The following is a 13,193-nucleotide window of genomic DNA, read 5'->3' as shown; positions in this document are numbered from 1 at the left end:
TGACAAAACCTATTGTCAGAGAAGAAAGCTAGTAGCTAACATTTCTTGAACGCTTTCTTTATGTCCAGTTGTTATTCTGAAGGTTTTATACATATCAATTCATTTAATCTTCAGAACAATAGTACCTTACAGTAGTAGTAGGTCCTATTCCAATCCTTATTTTAGAGTAAATTGAGGCAGTCACACGTCCAGTGAGTAATGGAGCTAAGTTTCAAGCCCAAGGAGTAGACTCCTTTTTATCACAACCTATCAACTAACAAGCAATTGTACTTTCTGACAAGAGGAACAAAATATGATTTAAATCATAATATAGCTGAATTACTGATATGTACAGTTAAGGGTGGGGGGGAAGGCACAAGCTAGCCAACCCAAGGAAGAGTGTCTGCAATGCTCCCATCCTGGGTGGAGCCATTCTCATTTGTCTGTGACCAAGGGCTTGTTACTATAGTCTCTGCTAAGGTTATTCATCAACCTCCAACAATGAACCCATCAGTTGTTTCCCCAAATTAACTGAATCTTTAAAACTTAGAGAAAAGAATGTAATCCACCATGTTCATAATGTTAAATAAAGAAAACGATGGAAAAAAGGTGTGCACAAACATTTGTCTATAGGGGCCATGAGAGGTCCCCGTTGGTCCAGTGTACTTCTGCGCTTTCTGGAGAACCAGTGGATCATACAGAGAAACTGTCTATCTGAGTCATTCTTCATTTCTTTTCTACCATCTATTTATTATGTTATAAAATGTATCTAGTAGGCATCTCTAACAACATGTTGAAAACTGAACTCATTTTTCTCTCAAAATCTGCTCCTTTCAGTCTTCCCTATCTCAGAAATAAGAATGACAATTTAATTCCCATTATCCAGGTGCTCAAAGCCCAAAACTTACAAACCATCTTTGATCTCTTTTCTCTCACATTCCAACTCCAGTCCATTAGACAATATTATGTCTTTATTTTTATAATTTTATTGAGATATAGTTGACCTACAATAAATTGCACGTTTAAGGTGTACGATTTGATAAGTTTTGACATGAATATACCCATGAGACTACCACCAAAATCAAAAGAGTATTTCATCCTTCTTTGTAATCCCTCCCCTCTCCTTTTCTGGGCTGTCTCCAAACATCTCCTGTCATTATAGATTGTTTTGCATTTTCTAGAATTTGATATAAATTATACAGCATTTTATTTATTTATTTTTCTGACTTCCTTCTTTCCAAATAAGCATTTGAAACATGCCCAGAATCTGACCACTCCTCTGCATCTGCTAAGCCAATATACAGGCCAAACCCACATCATAAGTCACCTGAATGATTCCCATAGCCTTCTTCTGTCCTTGCTTCTGTCCTCATTTTCCCCAATATCTATTGTCCTGATGGTAACTAGAGTGATATTCTTAAATATAAATTTGATTGTGTCTCTCTGCTCAAAATCTTCCTATAACTTCCCATTTCCAAATAAAAGGCAATGACTTTAGCCAGGCCTGGTCGTACTCATCTGTAATCCCAGCAGCTCAGGAGGCTGTCAGGAGGATCCTGAGTTCAAAGCCAGCCTCAGAAATGTAGTGAGTCCCTAAGCAACTCACTGAGACCCTATCTCTAAATAAAATATTTTAAAAAGGACTGTGGGAGTTGCTCAGTGTTTAAGTGCCCCTGGGGGTTCAATCTCTGGTATCAGGAAAAAAAGCCATGACTTTATTATGGACTGCCCTGTCTTATTATGGACTGTTCTTATTCAATGTGACTCCCCTCATCCTTTTCTCCCCATTTCCTAACATTCTTCTCTTGTCTGTTAGTTCCATTTAAATACACCAAGCCCACCCCTGCTTCAGAGCATTTACACTTGCAACTTTGCCTCAACCTTAACTCCCCAAATCATCTGACTCGCTAACTGCCCCCTCACTTTATCATGTCTCTGTAACAGTGGCATTTCATGTGATAAAGGCCTTCCCTGGCCATCCTACATAAAATAGAGCCTCTTGCCATGACTATCAAGCCCATTACCCTGCCTTTCTTTCTCTTCAGACTTGCCTTACCACTTCAGACTTCTCTTACCACTTGCCTTACATTTGTTTAACTACTTGACTGCTCTGACCCAACCTCAAACACAATTTCCAACACGAGCAGGAAATTAGTTGTTTTGTTCACTACTGTTACATCAGTGACTAGGGAAATGCCTAGAATGTATGAGAGAGTTAACAAATGATTTGTTGGATAAACTCATGGTTCCAATAATATTATAAATATACTACACTATTAACCTAAACACATATATTAACTAGTAAGCCCCCATATATAAATAGTACTGAGAGGAAATAAGCTATGAGAACAAGGCATTTAAGGTCCACCTCTCAGCAGCATGCATCCTCAACTCCAGGAATGTACCCCTGAATGTGTTTGTTGTTGAATAAAAACATACTTGTGTGGAGAGTAGTTGTTTGGTTACATGATACTGGAATATTTAAGTAGATCTTTTAAAACTAGTTTTAATTTTTTCTTATTTTTCTTATTATAGAATATGGTATGTTGTAGAATTTTTCTTATTGTAGAATAAATTAATGATAATTCATTGGTGGAAAAATCAGAATAGCAAAATGATCTAATTGCGTATTACCTTCTTGATATTTACTTTGACTCATAATCAGATATACTTTTATATGCATAGTCAGTGCTTCCAGTTACTGAAGAACTAGCTGCTTAGTTTGTAGAGTTTTCAATATTTTGATTTATCAGTATTAGTTTTTAAACTTATTGCCTTAAAGACATATTAACTAGTCTGGTGGATAATAAGAAAATTTCTCAACTGGCCACAATAAGGTAGTGGTAGTTCTTTCTACCAGGATACATACAATTAGTGGATGAATCGGCATTCACTTTTACTCATAGCATTTAAATATGTGGCATTGATGTTTAACATGATGTTTAATATAAGGTTATATTAAAAACCTTCAGAAAAGGAACAGGATAGAATGTGGTGGTGATTGTTGGCCTGGAGATAAATAATCTCAAGTGCATTATTCTTTAATACCTCAAAGGGAATTCTTACGGGGTAAGGGTTGAGTAATTGTTAAAGGTAAATGTGACCAGTTTGGGTGGCAGGGACATAAAATTCTAAGATATGAAGTGTTCCTAATGTCAGAGTACAATCTAAATGAGACAAGAAAAACATATCTGAAACAAATAATTGGCAGCATAACAACATATACCATTGGAAATTTGTGAAGGCACTTGCCTAGGAGCATTCAGTAGGCCCAATGCTGCTGTTACCAGGAAGAACCTCATCTATTGTAAATGATGTGCCAGAGAATAGTGTTAAACATTTATGGAAGACTAAATCTCTCCAAGAGGGGCAACAGATTTACCCTCGCATATGAAACATTGGAAAAAAAGTGGACAAAATACAAACAACAGTTCTCAGATATTAGATAATAAGCAGCATAAGAGTGACCTCTAATATAAAGTTAAGCATGAGAGATGAGTGCTAGGATTATTCCAATTTACTCCCTGGAAAGAATTTTTCAGGCCACATCCAGAGAAGGGAAACTCAAATAGAAAAACTCATTTATGTGGTTCAAATAATTAAACAGCAAAATCCTGGCAGTTACAGCCAATATAGACAATTGACAAAGCAACAAAAAATGCTTTCATCACTAAGGAGACATTTTTAGATAGTTCCTACTCTGGAAACTGTTCTCTTCTCACTGAAACAAAGTAAGGCTGATAACATCCTCCCAAAGTGTGCTTGGAAGATCACAAGCACCTCTTGGAGGAGACACGGAGAGTGGAGGAGAAAATATGTTCTTCGGGATAACATAATAGTCTACCAGAGCATACACTGAAGCAAAGCAAACCCTCCTGAATCTTCAGCATTTTAACTGATGCATGCAGTATAAAATTAGAAACAGGACCATAAACACTATTATGAAGACTATACTCAGTGGGGGACACTGAACAAACATATATGGGAAAGTAAGTTCTCTGCAATTAGTATGAAAGCTCAGTCTTACCCAAATCCACATGAAATTTGAAATGGTTTGGAATACATAAGAGGATCAGTGAATGACATCAAACCCAAATGATGAAATAGAGAATCTGAACATGATCTTTCTCTTATTTCTCACTGATCCCTTAGAACCACCAATAGAAATATAATATTAACTCTACATGTAAATTAAATTTTCTAGAAGTCATATTTTAAAAAATAAGACAGATGAGCTTCATTTAATAATACATTTTACATAATTCAATATATTCAAAATGTCATCCTTTTAACTTGTAATCAAAATAAAAATATAACTGTTATTTTACATTCTTCATAATACGTCTTTGATATCTGACTTATGGCACATCTCAGTTCAAACTGGGCACATTTAAAGACAGTCGCAGCATAAGAAAGTAGGGATTGTAAATTAATACTAGGCCATATCATATACTTGCACTTATTTTAAAGAAAAGCCAAGTTTAATAGTATGTTTTAGGTTGTAAAATATTTTTAGCCAACCTCTCTTGGTACTTACGCAGAAGTGAGAAAAGATGATTGAAGGTATCTCAACATCCCTCTTTTTTTTCACTCAGAGGTTAAGATTGCTGTTGCAATAGCTAGGGATTGCATTGTCATTTCAGATGAATCTCAAGTCTGTAATCAAAAAGTGTAAGTCATCATTAGGTTCCTACACTTGTCATTCTTTTATTATTTTTCATTGTTATCTTAAATATATTTACTTCTTGACAAACATAAAGAAATAAAGAATTATATTTAAATGGATAATAAAACAATTTGACTGCATAAAATCCCTTTTCATTTTAGGTAGATCTACTGGTACAAACAAGTCACCTGGGTGGTCTATTTTTCTTTGGTAACAGGGATTGAACTCAAGGGCTCTAGACCACTGAGTCACATCTCCAGCCCTATTTTGTATTTTATTTAGAGATAAGGTCTCACTGAATTGTTTAGGGCCTTACTTTTGCTGAGGCTGGCTTTGAACTCACGATCCTCCTGCCTCAGCCTCCAGAGCCACTGGGATTACAGGCATGCAGCACTGAACCCAGCACCTGCTCTGTTCTCTTACTTAACTGCAACTGTGTTTTCCTTGGAAGATTACTTCTTTGCACCAGGGTTTCTTGATAGAACTCTATTGGTACTTTGGTTTGGACTATTCCTACTAGCTGAAGGTTATATACTATCTATGGGCCTGGCCAAAAAAAGTTAGTAGTTTCCTCAGTCATGGTGAAACAACAACAAAATGCCCCCAGGCATTTCTAAACTTCTCTTGATAAGACTAGTATCACTCTCCCAGTTTGAGAGTCACTGCTTGAAACGTTAGTTAAACTCTGATAATTTAACAAAGCAACTTTAGTTGTAAGTATCCTATATTTTGTAGTTTGCAAGTATTCTGTATTTTGTAATTTCTCTTATCAGCTAAAAACAAAGGATTATAAAATCAACATTTAAGGCCGGGCTTCATGATGCACACTGTAATCCCAGTGGCTCTGGAGGCTGAGGCAGGAGGATCTTGAGTTCAAAGTCACCCTCAGCAATTTAGCAAGGCCTTAAGTAATTTATGGATTTCCTATCTCAAAATAAAAAAAAAATGTTAAAAAAGGGCTGGTGATGTGGATCAGTGGTTAAGCACCTAGATTCAATTCCCTGTGCCCATCCTCCACAAATCAACATTTAAAAAACCAGAATCACTAAAACATCAAAGAAACTCAAAGGCCCTTGTAAACACAACTGACTTTGCTTCAAAGGTTTTTTGCTTTTTGTTTTCCACTTCAAGTTAACACTACCTTTAGAAAAAATCACATTTTTGAATTTCTTTTTTCTGACCTCTAAGAGGTATCTTACATTTTTCTACTTCCCTTTCCAAGACTATTTCCTCTTTTGCACTGTGTAATCTTGAATTTAAATCAGAATTAGTTGCATTGATTTTCCCTTGTGTTAATAGTCAAATTATGTTACAATTTGAATTATTGAAATGCATATGGAGGGTTTTTTTTTCTTATTTTTAATGAAAACTCATGTTTTTAAAATTAGCACCTAGGGGACTATAGGTGGAGACTTAATATGTAGAGTCATCAGCATGATAATTGTAATTAAATAAACACAAATCAGTTCATGATAGCTGATTTCATTTACTATTATAATCAGCTTTCTCCACTATAAAACAGCACAATTAGTCCTAAATTGACATTCACTAATTGTATATTAGAGTTTCAAGGAAAACAATGAAGAGTTAGTGACTATCATAATGATTGAGATGTGTTTTGACATCAGTAATTATTATTATTTTTAAGATGGGGGTCTTGCTATGTTGCCTAACCTGATCTCCAACTCCTGGACTCAAGCAATCCTCCTGGCTTGGCCTTCTGAGTAGTTAGGACTACAAGTCATCAAACCAGCCCAGTAATTATTGTTTAGTAGATCTCTTTTTGGACACTAAAATCACTACTAATATGATTGTATATGTTTGAAATTGGTTTTATGAGCAACATACAGATTTGATGCAATTCCCATCAAAATACCCACGAATTGGTGTGAATATACTTTGTATACAACGAGAGATATGAAAAATTGTGCTCTATATATGTAATATGAATTGTAATGCATTCTGTTGTCATATATAAATTTAAAATAATAATAATAACAATAATAATAATAATAATAAATGTCATTTTTCCAGACCTAGAGAAAACAGTCCTGAAATCCATTTGGAAGAATAAAATATTCAGAATAGCCAAAACAATTCTAAGTCAATAAGCAAGCTGGAGGCATCATCACAATACCTGACTTCAAATTATACTACAAAGCTGTTGAAATAACCACTGCATGGCTCTGTCATAAAACCAGATACATAGACCAATGGGAAAGAAGAGAAGACACAGAAAAAGATCCAACACAATTAACAGTCATCTGATTCTTGACAAAGATGCCAAAAACATATTGGGAGAAAAGACAGGCTTTAAACAAATGGTGCCAGGAAAATTGGTTATCCATATGTAGACAAATAAGACTAGACCCTGTACAAACTTGAAAGAGATCAAAAGCCCAGGAATTAGACCAGAAACTATGCAAATCCTTGGAAGAAAATATAGGTTTGAGACTCCAGCATATAGGTACAGGCAATGACTTTCTTATTAGAACTCCTAAAGCTCAGAAAATAATGACAAAAGTTAATAAACAGAATGGCATCAAATTAAAAAGCTTCTGCACAGCAAAGGAAACAATTAGTAACATGAAGAAAGAACCTATGGAATGGGAGAAAATATATTTGCTAACTACTCTTTTTTTTTTTTTTAAAGAGAGCGAGAGAGAATTTTTTAATATTTATTTTTTAGTTTTCGGCGGACACAACATCTTTGTTTGTATGTGGTGCTGAGGATCGAACCTGGACTGCATGCATGCCAGGCGAGCGTGCTACCGCTTGAGCCACATCCCCAGCCCTGCTAACTACTCTTTGACACAGGATTAATATCCAGACTATATAAGAAACTTTAAAAAACTTAATACCAAAACCTCAAATAACCTAGCTTAATTGGGCAAATGAATTAAACAGATTCTTCTCAAAAGAAGTAATAAAAATGGACAACAAATCTATGAAAATGTTCAACATCATGAGCAATTAGGGAAATGCAAATCAAAACTACAGTGAGCTTTCATCTCTCTCTAGTCAGAATAGCAGCCATCAAGAATATGAACAATACAGGGCTGGGGTTGTGGCTCAACAGCAGATTGCCGGGGCTGGGGATGTGGCTCAGGCGGTAGCACGCCTGTCTGGCATGCACGCGGCCCAGGTTCATTCCTCAGCACCACATACAAACAAAGATGTTGTGTCTGCCGAAAACTAAGAAATAAAAAAAATGTTAAAATTCTCTCTTTCTCTCTCTCTCCTCCCTCCCTCCCTCCCTCTCTCTCTCCTAAAAAAAACAAAAAACAAAAAACAAAAAACAAAAACAAAAACAAAAAAAAAAAACAAAAAACAAACAAACAAAAAAAAAACCAGCAGATTGTCTAGCACGTGTGAGGCCCTGGGTTCAATCCTCAGCACCACATTAAAAATAAATAAATAAATAAAAATAATGGTATTGTGTCCAACTACTTAAAAAAAAGAATATGAACAATAATAAATGCTAGAGAGAATGTGGAGAAGAAGGGACACTTTTTTCTCTGTTTATAGGATTGTAAATGAATATAACAACTATTGAAATCAGTATGGAGGTTCCTCAAAAGACTAGGCAGGAAACCACCATATAACCCAGCTATACAACTACTCAATGTTTATCCTAAAGAATTAAAGTCATAATACTAGAGTAGTACATGCATACCCATGTTTATAGCAGCACAATTCACAGTTGCCAAACTATGGAGCCAAACTAGGTGCTTATCAAGGATGAATAAATAAATAAAATGTGGCATATACACACAATGGAGCTTTATTCAGCCATAAAGGTGAACTATGTCATTTGCTGGAAAACGGATGAAACTTGAGAACCTTCTGTTACACAAAATAAGCTAAACTCATAAGATCAAGGGAGCATATGTTTTCTCTCGGATGTGGAAGCAAGAGAGGAAAAAGGAAAAGAAAGTGAAAATAAAGAGGAGATCAGTAGAGTGTAGGAAAGGGACCAGGAGAGGGAAGAGTGAAGGGAAAATACTGGGGAATGATATTGGCCAAACTGTAGTGTTATATTGTGCATGTGGAAATATGTAACGACAAATACTGCCATGATTTATGACTATAATGTATCAACAACAAAAAAAAAAGGAAAAAATAAAAGAAAGCAAACAAAAGAACAAAATTGCTTTCATGTATGTATGTATATATGTATACAGCCTAGCCAAAAATCTATTGTGAGCATAAACATTAATACTCTGGAACAGTGATGAGCCTGACACTGTTTTTTTTAAATTGTTCCTTCCTCCCTCCCTCCCTCCTTCCTTCCTTTCATTCTTAACCCCCCCCCCCTCTCTCCCTCTCCTCCCTTCCTTCCTTCCTTATTTCCCAGGCTGGCCTAAACTCCTAGGCTCAAGTAATCTTCCTGCCTCAGCTTTCTGAGTAGTTGTGACTGTTGGGGCACACCACGGTGTCCAACAATAACACTTGCTTTTGTAAACAAACTTTTATTAGAACACAGAAACTTATATTTACCCACAGTCTAGGCTGTTTTTGTGCTACACTGGCACTTGAGTGGCAATGAAGACTTGCCTACAAAGTCTAATATATTTATTATCAGTCTCTTTTCAGGAAAAGTTATTAAAGTCAGCAGAATAAATACATAAACATTTATTTTCTTACAACTAAAATTGGCTGTATGAAATGAGATAAATGATCTATTAATTGCCAAGATAAATGTCTCTTCCCTATAGAAAGTGTGTATTCAGGACTAGAAATCTTGGCACTGTGTCATGTCAAATGGAGGAAAAAACCTGGCAGTTCATTTTGATGAGACTTAAGAAATTTCTTTTCCAGGGCATTTTGAGGTGCTTCTAAACTTTGTAGATAATACAGGGAAGAACATTTTAATCTGCAAATAGATTATGTTCATTATTAGTTTGTAATCATTTCACAACTATCATATAATATTAAAGCATCATTAGAGACTGCCTATCATAATAGAAACTTTTATGACTCTAGCCATTAACATGTATTTTTCTAGTTATTGCAGACCCATACTTTTAAGCTAGTGCTATTGGTAAAATATATGATTATTTAAGTCTGATTGCCTTACTAATTTTGACCAGTTTATTTTTCAGATATCCATTTTGGGGTTTACTCTTTCAATTAATTTTGCGTTCCATGGGCAATGAAATTGTTGTTTAGTATATAAGATGTTGCAGTTTCTATGTAAGTTCACCTAAGTGCCTCTACCACTATTGATGGGCAAGGATATAAGTAAGTTAGTATTTTTACTTGAAACTGTTATAGATCTACTGTACTGGATTTGTTTTCCTGACACAAAAGAGTATAAAACTAGAAAAACTAAACATTTTCAGGTATTAATTTCAGACATGACTGTAGGCCTGGTGCACAAAACACAATTAGGGAGATGAAGCTCAAGTAAGATGGTGGCCATACTGAGTTAAGGAGAAAATTATCAAAGTGCAAGATTACCATAGTGGTTGGAATTTTGTGGACAAGAATGTCTGAGCTATTTATGGTGGGTGCAATGTGATTATGTGTGTGTAATGTTAGAGAGAGAATACTAAAAGCCTGGAGGAAATTCATTTTTGATATGAATGTACCAGATGAGACTCTTTAAGGCTTAGCAGAGTTTGACTGCTATAAAGGAGACTGAAGATGATGCTAAATGGCAATGTTGGAAGAAATTAGGTTTCCAGCAGAGTCAGATTTCAGCAGCTTCACTAATATATCAGGTACTTAATTAAGAGTTCAGAAATAAGCCTTAGCAAAAAGAACCACACACAAAAGAGTAAAGGGAAAAATGGTAGACCTAAATTTGAAATCAAAATTGATTCATGCTGAAAATATATGTGGCAGCCAGAAAGGAAAAAGGAAAAGAAAGGTGTGTATGTGTGTGTGTGAAAGGAATCTGAAGACAATCAAAGGGAGATCAGTAGAATAGAGGAAAGGGATCAGGGGAGAGAGGAAAGCAGGTAAAAGAGAAATACTCAAGAATGATATTGGCTAAGTTTTACCACTATATTGTACATATGTATGAAAACATAACAACAAATCCCACCATTATGTACAAGTATAATGCACCATGAAATATGGACATAAAGAAAAATTCCAAACCTAGTGAGGCGCGGTGGAATATGCCTATAATCCCAGTGACTCAGGTGGATGAAGCAAGAGGATCACGAGCTCAAAGCCAGCCTTAGTAAATCGAGGTGCTAAAGCAGCTCAGCAAGACCCTGTCTCTCAATAAAATACAAAACAGGTCTGGGGATGTGGCTCAGTAATTGAGTACCCTGAGTTCAATCTCTGGAACCAAATAATAATAATAATAATAATAATAATAATAATAATAATAATAATAATACCACCAAATCTAATATGATCAAAACAATTCACCAGTAATTAGCCTGCATGACACATAAAACAGAATATCCTTTATAGGAAGACAACATAATCCAGACTTCCTATGATGTATCATCTATAAATGACCAGAATATAATTAAAAAAAAATTTTTGGTACCAGGGATTGAACCCAGGGGTGCTTAACCATTGAGCCACAACCTCAGCCCTTTTTTGGCATTTTATTTAGATACAGGGTCTCATTGAGTTGCTAAGTGCATCCCTTAGATGTGGAGGCTAGCTTTGAACTCTTTTTTTTAACAATTTCAATTTTTAATAATGGAAACATTTTGCTATTCCAGAAAAAATTTCAGGGGAGAAAAATCTTCCCTATAAAAATAAACTCATCAAAATTATAAATATTATAACTTTTTTACTTCTGCAATTTAAAATGTTCCCCTGCAATACCACCCCTTCATATAACACCTTTCCTGTACCATCACATTTTGAAGAGAAAACAGTATTACAGCAAAGCTCAGTTTTAATTTAACATCTTTGGCCTTCAGAGCCTTTATTCTTATTTTACAACATTAAAAATGCTGCTGCAGTAACCAGTGTTTGGGAGAGAACATCACTCTTCTAGAACCATGAACAGACAGAATTTTAATACAGTAACTTCCAAATTGTAACTTGTAGTGCACATGACAGGGAGGTTTGGATAAACACAGAGGAGAATATGCCTATTTCAGACAATCTACTTCAAGTAAAAAAAAAAAAAAAAAAAAAAAAAAGAATTCACAGATACCCATCAGCTACTACTTCAGGTTCTAACAGTGTCATGAATCTGAGAAACAAATGCTTCACAAACTATAAGCTTACTGGGATGAGCAATTAAAAGACCAGGTGGTTGATAACAGTATATTCAAACCCAATCCACAGTCTGAATAGGAAAACCAGTATTAAAATCATGAAGGCATTCCCTGAACAACAAAGGCCAAGTGTTGGATGTCAATGTCACTAAAACCTCATTGATGCACTAAAAAGAAGTTACATGCAAAATTAAGCAATGTGTGCCATGCATAATTTATTAGCTTTGAACTCCTGCCTTAGCCTCCTGAGTCGCTGGGATTACAGGCATGTAGAATATCATTAAATTTTGCCAGAATGCAAAGAAGATAGAAAAATGAGAACCACAAGAGAAAATATCACATATAAAAAAAGTTCCATGAGCTGACCCAGATGTTAGGATTAGCAGAAAAAAAATTTAAATAGTTTTTTATAACTAATTTCAAGGAGTTAAAGAAAAGCTTAATCATAATGAATAAGTAGATATGGGTGTCAACATATAAATGAAAAATTTCTTTTAAAAGAAATAAAAAGTATAGTATTTGAAATGAAAAATTCATGAAACAAATCTATCATCAGATTGTATAGTGCAAAAACAGCAAAAAGTTAACTTGGAGATAGACTAATAAAAATTATCTGGCTAAAAATCAGAAAGAAAAAAATAGAGACTTGGTTACTATCAGTACAAAGTGACCTAACATACATATAATTAGATTTCTAGAAGAATAGAGGCATAAATTGTACATAAAAAAATATTTAAGACAATGATGGCTAAAATTATCCCAAATTAACAAAAAAAGATGTTAACAGATTTAGGAAACTCAGTGAATACTAAGGTTAGTTACAAAGCAAATCACATCTATATGCATCAGAGTCAACTGTAAATAATCAATTAGGAGGAAAAAGGTTGTGAAGGCAATTAGAAAAATGTGGTGTGTTATGCATTGGTAAAAATGACTAAAATGATAGCTGACTTCTTATCAGAAATGAGAGGTTAAAGTTAATGGAAAGGTTTAAGGTGCTAGAAGACAAAAACTGCTAATCCAGGATAAATACTCTTCAAAACTGAAAGCAGAATAGACATTTTCAAATAAATAAAAAGTAAGAAAATTCAATACCAATAGATCTCTACTATTAACAATGCATCTGATGCGTAAAGAAGCATTGATATTGATGTTCTATAATACATATAGCATCCACATCAAGAGACCGTGCTCTAAAGAAAGGAAATTAAGGCCAACAAATTATAAATTACAAATGATCAAGACAAACCAGAAGAAATCCAAAGATTAAAAAAATTACTCAACATTCATAGCTCTTAACAATGACATCTGCTCAAAAATTATCAACCAAATATCCCTGTAGAATGTGA

This window comes from Spermophilus citellus (genome assembly GCF_964194105.1).
Source record: "Spermophilus citellus genome assembly, contig: SCAFFOLD_122, whole genome shotgun sequence".
Taxonomy (NCBI): domain Eukaryota; kingdom Metazoa; phylum Chordata; class Mammalia; order Rodentia; family Sciuridae; genus Spermophilus; species Spermophilus citellus.
This window is presented reverse-complemented; position numbering follows the sequence as displayed.